The sequence below is a fragment of the Xyrauchen texanus genome, chromosome 10 (genome assembly GCF_025860055.1).
Source record: "Xyrauchen texanus isolate HMW12.3.18 chromosome 10, RBS_HiC_50CHRs, whole genome shotgun sequence".
Taxonomy (NCBI): Eukaryota; Metazoa; Chordata; class Actinopteri; order Cypriniformes; family Catostomidae; genus Xyrauchen; species Xyrauchen texanus.
In genome coordinates, this window is record NC_068285.1 from 8,664,638 (window position 1) to 8,680,854 (window position 16,217).

The following is a 16,217-nucleotide window of genomic DNA, read 5'->3' on the forward strand; positions in this document are numbered from 1 at the left end:
TTTGCAGTCTGTGTCAAACCACTTTTCCGTTTTGGCTGTTTTTTTAGGATGTTTTTTGCCTTTCTTTTTCAACTCAGTTTTACAGGCTGCTTTTTTAAATATATTAATGATTTCATTTGTAGCCAAATTTACACCATCCTTGTTCATTCCAAATAGTTTGTGCATAAATGTAGTGATTAGGTTTTTCAGTTCTTCAGAATTGAGGGCCTGGATATATTTGTCCTTGCTGTCTGGAGTCCATCTGTATCTCTGCTGGACTGGATACATTTGACAGTTCTCCATTCTTCTATGTTTTGCTGTGTGGTGTCTTTTAATATATATATTAGTTTGGTTATGATCTGAGAGTGGAGTTTGCTGTCTGACAGTGAATGCACTAAAGGAGGAGGGGTCCATGTCAGTGATGGCATAGTCAACTACACTAGCTCCAAGACCTGAATAACACGTGAACCTCCCTAATGAGTCCCCTCTGATCCTGCCATTAAGTATGTACAGGCCTGAGGCTTGGCAGAGGTGCACTAATTCTGTACCATTTTTATTTACAGTATGGTCTATCTATCTATCTGAATTTCTGTCTATCTATCTATCTATCTATCTATCTATCTATCTATCTATCTATATATATATCTGTTTGTCTATCTGTCTATCTATCTATCTATCTCTGTCCATCTGTCTACCATGTCTGTGTCTATCTATCTATCTATCTATCTATCTATCTATCTATCTATCTATCTATCTATCTATCTATCTATCTGTCTGTCTGTCTGTCTGTCTATCTATCTGTCTGTCTGTCTGTCTGTCTGTCTGTCTGTCTGTCTGACTATCTGTCTGTCTGTCTGTCTATCTATCTATCTATCTATCTATCTGTCTGTCTATCTATCTATCTATCTATATATATCTGTCTGTCTGTCTATCTGTCTGTCTATCTGTCTGTCTGTCTGTCTATCTATCTATCTATCTATCTATCTATCTGTCTGTCTGTCTGACTATCTGTCTGTCTGTCTGTCTATCTATCTATCTATCTATCTATCTATCTATCTATCTGTCTGTCTGTCTGACTATCTGTCTGTCTGTCTGTCTGTCTATCTATCTATCTATCTGTCTGTCTATCTATCTATCTGTCTGTCTGTCTGTCTGTCTATCGGTCTGTCTGTCTGTCTATCTAGCTATCTATCTGTCTGTCTGTCTGCCTGTCTGTCTGTCGATATGTATGTCTGTCTATCTGTCTGTCTATCTATCTCTCTGTCTGTTAAAATATCTATCTATCTATCTATCTATCTATCTATCTATCTATCTATCTATCTATCTATCTATCTATCTATCTATCTATCTATCTATCTATCTATCTATCTATCTATCTGTCAGTCTGTCTGTCTGTTTCCCACACTCGTTACCTTTAAATCCTCGCCCTCTAAAATAATTTGAATAGGGGGCGTGGCTCCAAATCTGTCGGCGGAAGCGGCTCGTGTCTCTCGGACAGCTCTTGCCTTTAAAGGCGCATTATAACAGCGGCTGAAGTGCAGAACCAGAGCAACACCAAAACACATGCTGACATTGAGATATAATCTTATACAAACATAAAACACTCTGCCGACATCAGCGCACTGTGACGTCACGGTGAGTGTGTTTACAGTGTTGCATTATGCTGCCACGGTGTGTTTGATGTTTGATCGTGTTATTATGGATGGACTGTACGTCCTGTGCACTGTCATCCTTTACGTTTTATTTAGCATGCAGCTTCCGATTGTACTGTTTCCCTGATATTAAGGGCTCATTGGAAACTTTATCAGTGCGATTAAATTATAAATGATTTACAGGCATGGTAAGTATTTATATGTCGTATAGGGATGCATTAATTTACATCATGAGCTATAGGCTGCAGTTAAGGGTTTTAATAAATGCTGCATGTCTGTCATGGAAATGATATATTAGTGTTTGTTTGCAGGTGCAGATGATGTTGACAGTTGCTCGTGCGTGATAAATAAGTAGTTTAAAATAGATTATGTCTGAATGAGTGTGATGTAGAGCTGTAGTTTAAAGCCCTTGTGTGTCTTCCTCTCATCAGTGAGCAGTAGCTGATGTTTAAATGTGTACCTGATGGTGCTCGGACAGCTGTAGTGATGAATGAATATTACACAACTGTGTCCCGTTCAGTTTCAGTGAGGATCCTAATGCACCAAATCTCAAGTCGAACTTTGTGTATCATATTTGGTAGAGCTGCATCTTGTACTTCCACCTCTTAATAATGTGCTAATACCATGCTTTATGTATGTGTACCATGGTAGTACCATGTTTGTTGGACATGCACTGTGATAATACCATATTTTAGCCATGCACCGTGGTAATACCACATATTTTTTTTGGACATGTACTGTGGTAATACCATGTTTTTTTGGGGCATTTACCATGGGAATAAAATGTTTTTTGAGCAGTTACCATGGGAGTTCCATATTTTTTGGGTCATTTACAATGGGAATACCATATTTCTTGGATATATATACCATGGTAATACCAAGTTTTTTGGGCATTTGCCTTGAAAATACCATATTTTTTGGGCAGTTATCATGGGAATGCCATATTTTTGGACCTATCACATGGAATTACTTTATCTTTTGGATATATACCATGGTAATACTATGTTTTTTGGGGGGGGCATAAACCATGGGAATACTATGTTTTTAGGGGGTATGTATTGTGGAAATACCATGTTTTGTGACATTTGCCATGGAAATACCATGTTTTTAGACATTATGAGGTTAGACTGTCCAGCATTTTGATAAAAAATACTAAAAAGCGAGATGCTAACTCAAGAAATCCAGACTGGTAATGTAAACAATTAGGTACTATATATTCATTCAGCACTAAATTGTACTAGCATCTTTACTCCAGCCACTGTGAGAACTTGGCAGTCTTATACTGCAGATGTTGATTAACTTTGTATGACAAATTGCTTGTTATGTGTCTCATTTGTAAGTCGCTTTGGATAAAGGCGTCTGCTAAATTACTAAATGTAAATGTATTGGGGCATGTATCCTGGGAATAACATGTTTTTGGAAATGTACCATGGTAATAACATATTTTTGGGCATACTGTTTATATTGTGGGAATACCATGTTTTTTTTTTGGATATTTACCATGTTAATACTATGTATTCTGGACCTGTGCAATGGAAACACAATGTATTTTAGACATGTACTGTGGGAGCATGTTGTTTTTGGACATTTGCCATGATAATACCATATTTTTTTTGTGCATTTACCATGGGAAAACCATGTTTTTGGACATGTGCCATGGAAATGCCATGTTTTTTGGGCATGCATTGTGGGAATTCCATGTTTTGGAATATTTGCCTTGGAAAAAAACATGTTTTTTGGACATGTATATTGGGAATTCCATGTTTTGGAATATTTGCCATGGTAATACCATGTTTTTTTTGGACATGTGCCTTGGTAATATATCAATCTTTAACATACAATCACAATACAAAAAATACAAAAAGGAAACATTTGACATTGAAATTACTTGTGACATTCCAACCCTGTATTCATTTATTTATTAATTTATTTTTATCAAGTCCATTTTTTTTTTTCAGTTCTGTGAAACAAAATGAGATGTTAGGCAGAATATCTGAGCTTCTGTTTTCCATACGATGTAAGTGGGATGGTGATTTTATATGGCCAAGCTTCAGTAATGACAAAAAGCACCATAAATGTATCCTATAATGATAAAAACATTCCTTTTAATGAGCTGTTGCTGTTAAATATGTTTCATGTTTAATATGCAAATCTTAATGCCAGTGTGCAATTGAAAATGGACTGAAGAGGCTTTTGTTTATTGATGAGCTCAGTTGACAGACATCCTGTGTTTAAGTTTACATGCCAAACTGGGTTGTCACTGGGTAATTCAGAATTCATTGAAATTGCATGTAAATTGATCCTCGGCAGCATGCTATGCAAAGCAGAAGTGTGTGTGGCTGCCTGTCTGTGCATAATGGTTTATTGCACACAGTTTTTGCACGCTGCTGGTTAGTTTGCATTGCTGGGATGCATGTTAACCCCTGTCGTTTGATTGCTTTCTGCAGGTTCTGAGCTGCTGTGCGTCTGTTCAGGGGCTGGCAGAAGAGACACGCTGCCCTCGCATGCAGTCGGATTGAACATTTATGAAGCTTGCGAGGCCTTTTGGTGAGTCACACTGTTGTTGTTTTTGCCGTGCTGTTTTGAGACGGCTAGACTGTTAAAACTGATATCAAGTTAACCCAGAGTTGCATAGAGTGTGGGTTGTATTTTTGGATCTTGGAGTGAGTAATGGTTCTGAGATTTGCTGGCCTGAGAAACATCTGTTTTATAATGATTGTTACATGTTAAATCGTGGTATAGTTATAGACTGAGAGTTTGACATCACAATGGATTCAATTGAGCAAATAAATGCAATGTGTTAATCTTTTAACAACAACAATGATGGTAGTGAAGTACTTTGTTGACTGTTGCATAAGATCTTTATTTAGTAAAGCCTTTAATTGCTGGAGATTTTTAGTCCAGGTCTAACACTGTAAAGCTGTGAGTCTTACCCTCACACGCTCGAACGCCCCTCAATAATACCCACTAATAATAGCGTTTGGCCAAAAGTGAGTCTTGTCTCTCTCATTTACTATGCATTTATCTTCAGTAATGTGATGTATTTCTGAGTGAACTAAATATTAGGATCAGAATAGTGTATGGCAGGACCTGGTTTTGTCTGTGAATAATGGGCTATGATGTTATTGGACCTTTTTGACTAAAGAAAAACAAACTTTTCTTTTTTTACTTTGAATAAGACTGGGAACATTTAATAAGTAACTAGATTTTAAAATGTAATGACGAAAATGTGAGCGGTTCACGCATGTGCAGTACTCACCGCCATGATGCTAGAGTAATGTGGATGGTTGAAGGGACGTTGCTGTGTGGCTGCTAATGTGTTCTGGGTGTTTTTTACTGCATTGCTTTGTGGTTGTTATGGTAATTTGGGTGAATATAGGAGTTGGCTTACTGGCCAAAGTCAAAATAGCCCACCCTCAAGTCTCAAAGATGTTTTGGTCTAGATATGACTCTGGTCACTCCGCCAATTTAAGTCCCCCCATTTTATCGTCCGACAGGTGAACATCTTTAGTCCGACTGCTTTGAAATGCAACAGAACACCTCTAATCAAGCAGAAGTTGTTTTGATACATGTGATGTGAAGTTAACCTGCAGAACACGTCCTGTGGATTGAGGAATTTGCAATGAGGGTGCAAATTTTTTACAATACAGGACGTTATGAAAGCGCTCTTGCTGACTCACTTGGCCTCCCTAGCCAAGCATTGTTCCTCCCTGGATTTGGTGTTGTTGTAGACTGGCTGCACCCTTCACATTTTCTTTTTAGTTTTTCTTTTAGTTTACAAAGCAGGATACCAGTCGACTTAGTCAACTGGTTTCATAAGTCATGTGAAGGCGATCATGCATGGAAATTTCCACAGCAGTGAGCTAAACCAACTGTTGTAGTTAACAACCAAATAGCCTGTTGAATATTGGGGGACTAATACTAAAATTTGGTAACACAAAAATTAACAAAACATTTACTAATTCCTGGTTAGTCTTAATATTAGGGCTGTCAATCGATTACATTCTGTTAATCTAATTAATTACATGAGATGCCCTCAAATAACAGTAATTCAATATATATTTTATTATATAAAATGTAATACAATACCATAAAAACACATTAATCCATTTGGCAATTTAAATCTTCAAGATGTCCAAGACAGATTTATTATAAGGGACTTGCATCAGACGGACGCTTTTGGAGCATCTCACTTTGGTTGCATCTCCTCATACACCGATTTGGTCGCTGTGTCAAGTTAAATGTAGTTTGAAACTTAGAAAAAGACTTGAGGCTCCTGCATTCAGAGTTGTGCTCTGCCCCGCTGTGTTTGTATGCAAGAATGCATTCTCATCTTGTGCTGTTGCGAGTGTCATGCAAGCTTCAGTGTGGTTTGTTCTCTGCACAGCTGGAGTTTCACTTACTGCCCCCTACTGAAAACATTTGGTACTTCAAGCTTGAATTGCTCCAATGGTCGGAATATTACGGTCCTGGGACATGATTACTTGCATTCATTTTTACAACATGATACATGTTATATTATTAATCGCACTGAATTAATGTGTTAAATCAACAGCCCTAGCTAATATATTATATACTATTACAATTTGAAACAAATTACTTCAACTACTTCAAAGAATTCTCATCATAAATCCTCCTTGTGCATCAATGACAGCTTTGCAGATCCTTGTTATTCTAGCGGTCAGTTTGTCCAGATACTCAGGTGACCTTTCACCCCACACTTCCTGTAGCACTTGTCATAGATGTGTCTGTGTCTTGTCGGGCACTTCTCACACACCTTACAGTCTAGCTGATCCCACAAAAGCTCAATGGGGTTCAGATCCGTAACACTCTTTTCCAATTATCTGTTGTCTAATGTCTGTGTTTCTTTGCCCACTCAAACCTTTTCTTTTTGTTTTTCTGTTTCAAAAGTGTTTTTTCTTTGCAATTCTTCCCATAAGTCCTCCTGAGTCTTCTCTTTACTGTTGTACATGAAACTGGTGTTTAGCGGGTAGAATTCAATGAAGCTGTCAGCGGAGGACATGTGAGGCGTCTATTTCTCAAACTAGAGGCTCTGCTGTGCTTATCCTCTTGTTTAGTTGTACATCTGGCCTTCCACATCTCTTTCTGTCCTTGTTAGAGACAGTTGACCTTCGTCTTTGAAGACTGTAGTTACACCTTTGATTGAAATCTGCAGTTTTTTGGCAATTTCAAGCATTGTATCGCCTTCATTCCTCAAAAGAATGATTGACTGATGAGTTTCTAGAGAAGTTTCTTTTTTGCCATTTTTGACCTAATATTGACCTTAAGACATGCCAGTCTGTTGCATACTGTGGCAACTCAAAAACAAACACAAAGACAATGTTCAGCTTCATTTAATGAACCAAATATCTTTCAGTTGTGTTTGATATAATGACAAGTGATTTTCTTGAACCAAATGATCAATTTAGCATGATTACTCAAGGATAAGGTGTTGGAGTTATGCTGTTGTCTAGATTTGATCAAAAATGACTTTTTTCAAATAGTGATGGTGCTGTTATTTACATCAGTAATGTCCGGTCTATACATTGTGATCAGTTGAATGCCACTTTGGTGAATTAAAATACCAATGTCCTTCCGAAACAGCAAAATCTGTCCATTATTCCAAACTTTTGGCCACCAGTGTATATTTCTTTGTTTACTACAAGAAACATGACTACTACTGTATCTCATGTTGATTTACAACGTCTGTGTGACAATGGTAGTAATACACATACATATTATGCTGTTTGTTACTCAAGGTGGCGCATTTTTTGTGACATTTTTTTGGCATTTTTTGCCAATTTGCATTTGACATATCGACTTCTATTGACGAAGAAGCAACATGGAAGTAAACTATAGCTATGACCAGTATGATTAGGCTATTGATATTTGGGTGAACTACGGAAATTAAATAAGTTGTGCATCTATTTAGACTCAAAAGAGTGCCTGATAAAAGTATCGTTCATTGTTTGTGTCAACAGTTGCGATAACTAATAAGTATGCTAATTTGCATAAAATGAGCTTTATTGTGAAGTGTTACTTTAAAATGTTATGAATTGGCCACTGAACAGTCCATATTGAGTTTTCAGAAATCCATATCGAGACCGAAATCTATATTGCTTTCCCCTCCGTGTCGTTTACGGACCGTTTTATCTGATTTCATTTTCAGTATTTGGTCCAACAGTCAGTTTATTGTTTTCTTGAAGGCTTTTGTGATGGTGTGAGCTCAATCTCAGTAACATGTAGTCCTCTCAAATGTCTGTTTTAACTGCTGGTGAATTCCTGGCTTTTGTGTGTCAGTCTAAGTGCTTAAACTTCTTTTGTGTCGTATTTTGACCCCACCTGTTGTGTTTGTCTAGAGTTCTGTGGTTGAATCGCCCTCTCTGTTGTGGTAATAATAGCGTCTCCAGGTGAGGTTTTTGTCTATATCGTCTTGCCTTCCTGAAGAAAATTGGGATTTGCTCAAGAATAACTGTAGCACAAGATCCCTCGGCCCCTGAGAGCTTGACTGAATCTATCTTTGTGTTTGTACTTCTGTCCAGAGCTGTCTTATACGTTGTTATTGTCCTCAGTGCTAGACTACTTCGAATTGTATCTTATTATTGTAAACTCAACAATAGTTGTCTTTTTCAGTTGTTGTGGTCTATTGTGTCCAAGAATTAAAGATATTTTTGCAACAGTGGCATGAATGTTGGAGATCATTTTTGCTTGTACGATTGACCACACCAGCGCTGTTTTGAAACCTAGTGAACTGCTGTGCTGTCTGCTACCTACACAGGCATCTGCCTTCTTCTGCAGCATCATAACTGAGCTGGAACGCTTTACATTGGCAGCAACTCCATTTGCCATATAACATTGCACTACTCGCACAAACCACACGAGATGCAACACACAATCGATATCCGTCCAGTTTGCCGTTAGCATGTTTCTAAGCTAATGCCAAGATACTCTTATATGCATAAAAATACACTGCACCACAAATATTTTGTAAATAGTCCAATATTATTTAGATTTAAACTTTTTTTTTTTTTCTTGTCAAGTGTGTTATGGCAAATTGCGTCCAAGAATAAAAGCTGTTTTTATAATAGCGGAGCAGCTAAATATTGAGGTAATTGTTGCTTTTATCATTGAACACACTTTATAACGAGCTCTGTGTGATGCTACGCTAACAACAAGATACTCTTGTAGTATGTATAAACATGCATTGCACAACAAACATTTTGTAACTAGTCAATTTTTATTTAGATTAAACTATTTTTCTTGTAAGTGTTTTGAGGTAAATTGGGTCCAAGAATAAAAGATGTTTCTGTAATAGCAGAGCAGCACAATGTTGAACATGCATGCTTCGTTGCTCTACCTGATGCTAAGCTAAAGACAAGATACTCTAATATGAATCAAAAATACACAGCACCACAAATATTGCATAAATAATCTATTTTTATGTGTGTGTTGTGGTTTATTGAAAAATATGCCTACTTGAGAGAATTGAATAAGAGATGCAAAACACAATTGATTTCAGTCGAGTTTGGCGTTAGCATGTAAGCTAATGCCAAGATACTCTTATTTGCATAAAAATACACTGTACCACAAACATTTAGAAAATAGTCTATTTTTATTACGATTTAAAAGAAAATTCTTGCCAGTGTATAATGGCAAATTGTGTCCAAGAATAAAAGCTGTTTTTTTTTATAATAGTGGAGCAGCTGAACATTGAGGTAATTGTTGCTTTTATGGTTGAACATGCATGCTTCATTGCTCTGCATGATGCTAAGCTAAAATACATAACAACTAGTTCATTGTTATCTAAGTTTAAACTATTTTTCTTGTTAGCGTGTTGTGGTTAATTGAAAGAATTGTGCTACTGACAAGAATTGTACAAGAGATACCACACATTATTGATTTTAGTCAAGTGTGCCATTAGCATGTTGCTAAGTTAATGGTAAGATACTCTAATAAGCATAGGCCTAAACCATATATAGCACCACAAATATTGTGTAATTAGTCTATTTCTATTAACTTTTAAAAAAATGTCTTGTCAGTCAGTGTTTTGGCAAATTGTGTCCAGTAATAAGAGATGTTTTTGTAATAATGAAGCTGCTAAATGTTGAGGTAATTGTTGCTTTTATCATTGAACACACTTGATAATGAGCTCTGTGAGATACTCAGCTAACAACAAGATACTCTAATATGCATCAAAAATAAAGAGCACCATAAATATTGCACAAATAGTCAATTTTATCAAGGTTTAAACTATATTTTTATTGTTAGTATGCAATTTTTTCAACAAGTTTCCATATTAAATCTAATTATTATTGTATAATTGTCTTCTCCGTCCATAATACATGCAATATTGGCCCGAACAAGATATCTTGGAAGGCTGCCTAAACTTTAGAAGAGCCTACACTGTCTAGGTAGGCATCTCACTAGGTTTTGGGACAGAACTACTGTTGCAGATAGTTTTTTTTTCACCATCTGCACTCTGATATACTTTGAAATGTATCTTTTGCACATTTTAAGCCCTGTGACCCCTTTAAAGACGATAAAAATATTACATATGAATGACTCTCTAATCTCACTCCAGCGTAAATCCGTTTAGACTTTCACCTTTCAGTGACAATGTAGCATCAAATCTGAGCGTATAATGGACTGTCATTCGAGACACTACTTCTGATGTCACTTCCTGTCCGTGTAATCCGCACTCTGAAGCTGTTATCACAGCAAAGAGCAACTTAATGATTTTTTCCAAATGGTGTTTTTCAATTTGATCTTGTTAAAGACACACTCAACCTGGTGTGAGTTAATCACGGTTATGTAATCTGCATTAAAAGCCATTATACTCTAAGAGTTTAGTAAGCAGCATCTCAGATTGCACACAATGCATCTCTATCTTAGCTTGTGAGGATTTTTCCCCTCTTAGTTTGCTCTCATTGCGTAATGCACAGCTTGTGTCAGCACTCCCTGCAGGCTAGCATGCTCGCGTAACCAAGAGTTAAAAAAATGATGTGATGAGTTAATTTTGGGAGCTGGGCCTTGCAAACAAAAAGTTTAAATTAACATAAATGATTCACTTCGAATCCATTAATAATTAAAGGTGTGTGTGTGTGTGTGTGTGTGTGTGTGTGTGTGTGTGTGTGTGTGTGTGTGTGTGTGTGTGTGTGTGTGTGTGTGTGTGTGTGTGAATAGTTAAAAAGCTAATGGCTTTCATAACTGCTGGAAAGATGATGTACATAAAGACACTTTGTGTTCTCTGAATAACCAGGAAAAGCTCTTTATTTTTGGGCACATTAGAGCGAGTTGACTAATAACCCCACAACATTAGCTCTGTTCCATAACCTAGTGAGCTGTCTACATAGGCAGCATTTTAGGGATCTTGGGCACAGTCCCGTCACAAAAGTTGTTCCTGATGCAAAGCATGGTGCCTTCTGAGATGACTTCTTTTGGCCATATTCAAAAGCAGCATCGCATATATCTTTGCAGAGACGTAAATCCCAGAATGCATTGTGCTAATAACGCAAAAGGCTAACTGAAGTCCAGAATTGTTGATTTGTAAACGTATAATTCATTTAACATGAAAATAGTGGTAAAACATTTTTCAATCTAATTAAAATGTACTATTTTACCCAATATTTGTGTGTGTTTTATTGTTTTTAAGATTTGAGTGTGACTGCATTAGCTTAGCAACATGCTAACGTCAAACTGTGGAATGCTTCACGTTAAGCACGCTATAGTTGCTGCCTATGAAGAGCATTTCAAATCAGAGGGTAAATTTCAGGTAGGATGCTGCCATAAAAGGCAGCTGCCTATATAGGCAATAAATGGCAAAGCAGCACACTAGCTAGTGTGTTGTCCTGTATGCACATGTGAAACATCGAATGTATGTGTCAAACCAAACACATTCTTGACTTCAGATACAAGTAGATTTGTGCTTGCACGTATCCGAGATGTAACCGAGAGGTTGGTTTTTGCCAAAGGTCTTGCTTTCCCAGGCCGGAATTTTCCATAAGGTTGATCTGCAGTGGGTGGAGCCATACGTGGTATTTTTGTGAGTGTTAGTGTGGGAGTTTATAATTGGAGAGGGGTTCTGCTGTTTGGTTTGAACAAACTGTTTTTCAGAGTTGTTTCTACTGTCATGGGGTACGAGCGAGGTTTGGATGAAGGGCGAAGGGTCAAGGTTTTGTGTTGTTGTTATAAAAACAAACCATCACAAATGCAATATTCTCCCTCTAGCTTGTGGCTGTGTTCAAAATGGCATACTTCCATACTAGATATTATACAAATGTACAGTATAAAACCAGAGCACACCACACTGGATACTGTATCCCACAATGCTTCTCTTTGTGGGAAGAATGGACTACTTTTATGATAGTTTTATTCAACTTTTTTTGTCATTTTGGAGTTTGATAGATTTCATTATATCTTCCTGAGACAGAGCATGACTGGTGTGTGCATTTTCCATTTCCCTTTTTGATTTGTAACTAGTAGCACCTAATAAACATGCAAAAATATATGTGGACAGTGGGACCATGTTGTGAAATTTTAAATGCCCCACTACTTAGTAGGTCCTCGTGGTGGCGCGGTTACTCACCTCAATCCGGCTGGCGCAGGACAAGTCTCCGTTGCATCCACTTCTGAGACCGTCAATCCGCGCATCTTATCACGTGACTCGTTGTGCATGACACCGCTGAGACTCACAGCATGTGGAGGCTCATGCTACTCTCCACGATCCACACACAACTCACCACACGCTCCATTGAGAGCGAGAACCACTAATCACCACCACGAGGAGGTTACCCCGTGTGACTACGCTCCCTAGCAACCGGGCCAATTTGGTTGCTAAGGAGACCTCGCTAGAGTCATTCGAACTCACGACTCCAGTAGTGATAGTCAGCGTCAATACTCTGCATTAATTGCAGGCAGTGGATATAATGTGCATGGTGGGTAACTGTAAGACGTCTCAGATTCAGAATGACACAATAAATGCTGTTTGACACACAGACAGGCGCTTGAAGAAACACTTTATTATATTTTTACAAACAGATGACAGAAAAGCCGTCTATGCGCATGTCTGACACGCTGTTTGTTCAGAGGCGCGCAGTCTCGTGGAACTCGTGTATGTAAAGGGTTCTCACTCTTCTGAAATGTTTTTGCAAGAATAGTATCGTCTATGAGAATGCCGCAAATGACCTCAGACCATCTCTGCTCAGGAGGTGCTTTAAGATCAGCTCACTTTATTTCCACAGAGCAGTTTATTGTGAACGCAACTCTGCAGCCTGTACATCTGTGATTAAAACATAAAATAATACAACGTTATTTATATTTCAGTGATTATTATCATTGTTATAATTAAGTTTACATTTATAATTGTTTTTAGATCTTAATATGTATTAGTAATTTTCCACCTGTTGTCATAGACGGATACTTGCGTGATGGTAAATGGAAAGGTGGTTGTGGTTTTTTTTACCACTTCGCTATTTTAATTGCTTTTTGATTTTTGTTTGAAGTGCAGTTTAAATTTAGAAATGTCTTTTGGTTGAATTTTGTTTTTATTTTTTATAATAATAATAATAAAAATCACTAAAGCATGAATATTGATGATGCCATTTGGATATTGTGTTTTTTATAATTTTGTTTATAAAACTATCGTGAACATATTTCGTGCATCTCACACAGCCCTAGGAGGGAACAAAACACATTTATTCACACACATTCATAGTCATTACCCTTCTGAAGCAGCTAAACTGGGTCCTGGGATGAAAGGTAATAAAACACCAACATTAGACCCGCAACATCCCACAATAAGTGATGCATTTGCTTGGACAACGAAATACCCGAACGGTAGCCCATGATGGAGAGAATGCACGGATGAAGTGGGTTCGTTGCCAAAGTGATGTTGCCCTTCACAACTGTTGAAAAGCCATCTTTCAATCCTTTTAATTGCAATGTTTAGTTCAAATAAATAACACATAATGTTCAAGTCTGAAATCAAGCTGCCTTGCATTGTTGTGTAGGCTATTTCTTAATGCAAATTACGCTTGATCGCTGTTGCTAGGCAACATGTTTTACAGATTCTCTTGAAGGTGTGTTGGCATAAATTATTGTGAGCCACGAAATGAATCCGAACAGTTAATTACTGTCTAAACACACTTGAGAATGGCGTAAGACAGTATGCCTGTGTTTGTTAATGTTGAGGATCACGTTCACAAACGGCCCCACACAGACCGACGCAACTCAACACTTCGCCTCAATCTGGGTCAGGATCAGGATCAACACCCCACCTGGATTCGCCTGGACAAACACCTGCTGCCCCATGTGACCTTTGACATTAACAACGATGTCAAATCTGAAGTTGCGTTGCATTTGGCCACACCCATAATAAAGAATGTCTGTTTTATTTAGCGAAGGACTGGAAAAGTTGTTAATCCAATGCATTCAAATGTGTTGTCTGAGGTTTGTGTCAGAGTTGGTGTTGCTGTTTGTTTTCTATGAGCTTTTCAGGTCTGATAATAGATCTTTGGAAATAAGTGTGATCTCGGAACGTCCACACAATCCAGCTATGATGGATCTTAATTTAGCGCAGTAAGATTCTTCTTACCATCTTACCAGGAAAATCTGAGGCATTGACCTATACTTGCTTGCCATTTTCTGTTTGGGATCTTTTCGGGCGGCTGCCCTTTTGGCAGGACATCTTGCACTAACCTTTGTCCTGCCTTTTTTTTTTTTTTTAAAGGAACAAGTCAGTTATTTTCTGTGCTAATCGTCATTATGCCTCTAATGCTGTTGACAGAGTTTAAAGGAATATTCAGTGTTCAATACAAGTTAAGCTCAATCGACAGCATTTGAGGCATAATGTTGATTTCCACTTAAATGAATTTTGAGTTACAGTGAGTTGCACTTACAATGGAAGTCAATGGGGCCAATCCATAAAAGTTAAAATACTATTTCACAAGACACTCAAATGTATGAATGCAAGACGTAAAAAAATATGTGTTAACATGACTTTAATGTGTACAATCACTTTTCTGTGTTAACATATTTACAATTTTGTAACTGCATAACGCCGTTAACCCTAAAACAGCCATAAAAACAACAATTTATCAATGTAAAGGGGTTAAGATGAGCAAGGAGGAGGCGAGAACCGGCTTGACAATACAAATAATATTCTAATGAAGAACTGAAACAAAGACAAACACACACAAAGGTGTCGGGCAGCTGCCGTATATCTCTCTCTCTTTCTGTCGCACTGCCGTCTCCAGTTGGCCCTTATCTCTCTCTGACTAATCCGTTCCAATTATGGGCCGGGTGTGCGGAATCATGATCCCCGCCCTGCCACAATCAACTATACAGCTTAAATGATTCACTCTTTTTAACAGAAGTGTAATTTTATAAAATTATAAGCTTCACATTTCTGGATGTAAACCCTTCAAAAATTCAAAATTGCCCCCATATTACTTCCATTGTAAGTGCCCCACTGTAACCTCGATTATTGCTTTTCTTTTTGAAGAAAAGGAGGGACTGGGTTAAGGTAAGGGTGCTGTTGGTTGTTGTTTGTCAAATAATTTGTTGAGGTGTTTTCACTTAATTAAAGCGCAAGTTTACTGCCATTGTCATCATTATTATGCATTATTAGTCATTTGTTTAGGATCAGAACTATTTAAACTCCATTCTTTAGGTGTGACCCTGGGAATTTAGTGAACGCACGTTACTGCATGTGCATGACTTCTGCTTAAACAGCGCTTCCATCATTCCAATCATCATGTGCAGCTATGCGTGTGTGATGCCATGATCAGTCAGCGAGATGAGTCACAAGATGGGTTGAGTACAGAAGCGGACCTGGTGGCCAAACCTGCTGACATCTGTGTGTGTGTGTGTGTGTGTGTGTGTGTGTGTGTGTGTGTGTGTGTGTGTGTGTGTGTGTGTGTGTGTGTGTGTGTGTGTGTGTGTGTGTGTGTGTGTGTGTGTGTGTGTGTGTGTGTGTGTGTGTGTGTGTGTGTGTGTGTGTGTGTGTGTGTGTGTGTGTGTGTGTGTGTGTGTGTGTGTGTGTGTGTGAGGGAGAGAGGCAGAAGATGTCTTTCCATGTTCACATTGGCACACATGTGGCTCCTCCTCTAGTGCTGCACCACTGCAGTCACTGCGTCTCACACACCTAAGGGGTTTGTTTACATTCCTGAGGAGCTTGTGCACTGCTGCAGAATGACACACACACACTAACACCGTATTCCTCAGCCAACTCTTCTGCTGTGGGCAAATAATAATTTTCTTGTTCGAAGCATAATCATTATAAATGTTAGTGAGGTTTATGATTGAAACAATGATTTGCCAATGAGGTAAAAATGGAAATTATCTCATCATTTACTCGCCCTCATGCCATCCAAGAGGTGTATGACTTCCTTTTTCTGAAGAACACAAATGAAGATTTTTTTAAGCTCTGTAGGTCCATACAATGCAAAACTTTGAAGCTCAATAAAGCACATAAAGGCAACATAAAAGTAATCCATACGACGCCAGTGGTTTGATCCATGTCTTCTGAAGTGATATGAGAGGTGTAGGTAAGAAACTATCAATATCAATAACAACAGATCTGCAACC

General features: G+C 38.0%; 1 protein-coding gene across 1 annotated transcript in view; it reads left to right on the forward strand.

The window, feature by feature from the left end:
- The first annotated feature begins 1,484 nt into the window (after nucleotides 1-1,484).
- The window catches only part of LOC127650410 (solute carrier family 45 member 4-like), a 52,533-nt gene continuing 37,800 nt past the window's right edge, over nucleotides 1,485-16,217 (forward strand). Inside the window, exons 1-2 of the mRNA XM_052135839.1 lie at nucleotides 1,485-1,614; nucleotides 4,079-4,178. The gene's annotated coding sequence lies outside the window, so the exon portion shown is untranslated. The remainder of the gene's footprint in view (nucleotides 1,615-4,078; nucleotides 4,179-16,217) is intronic.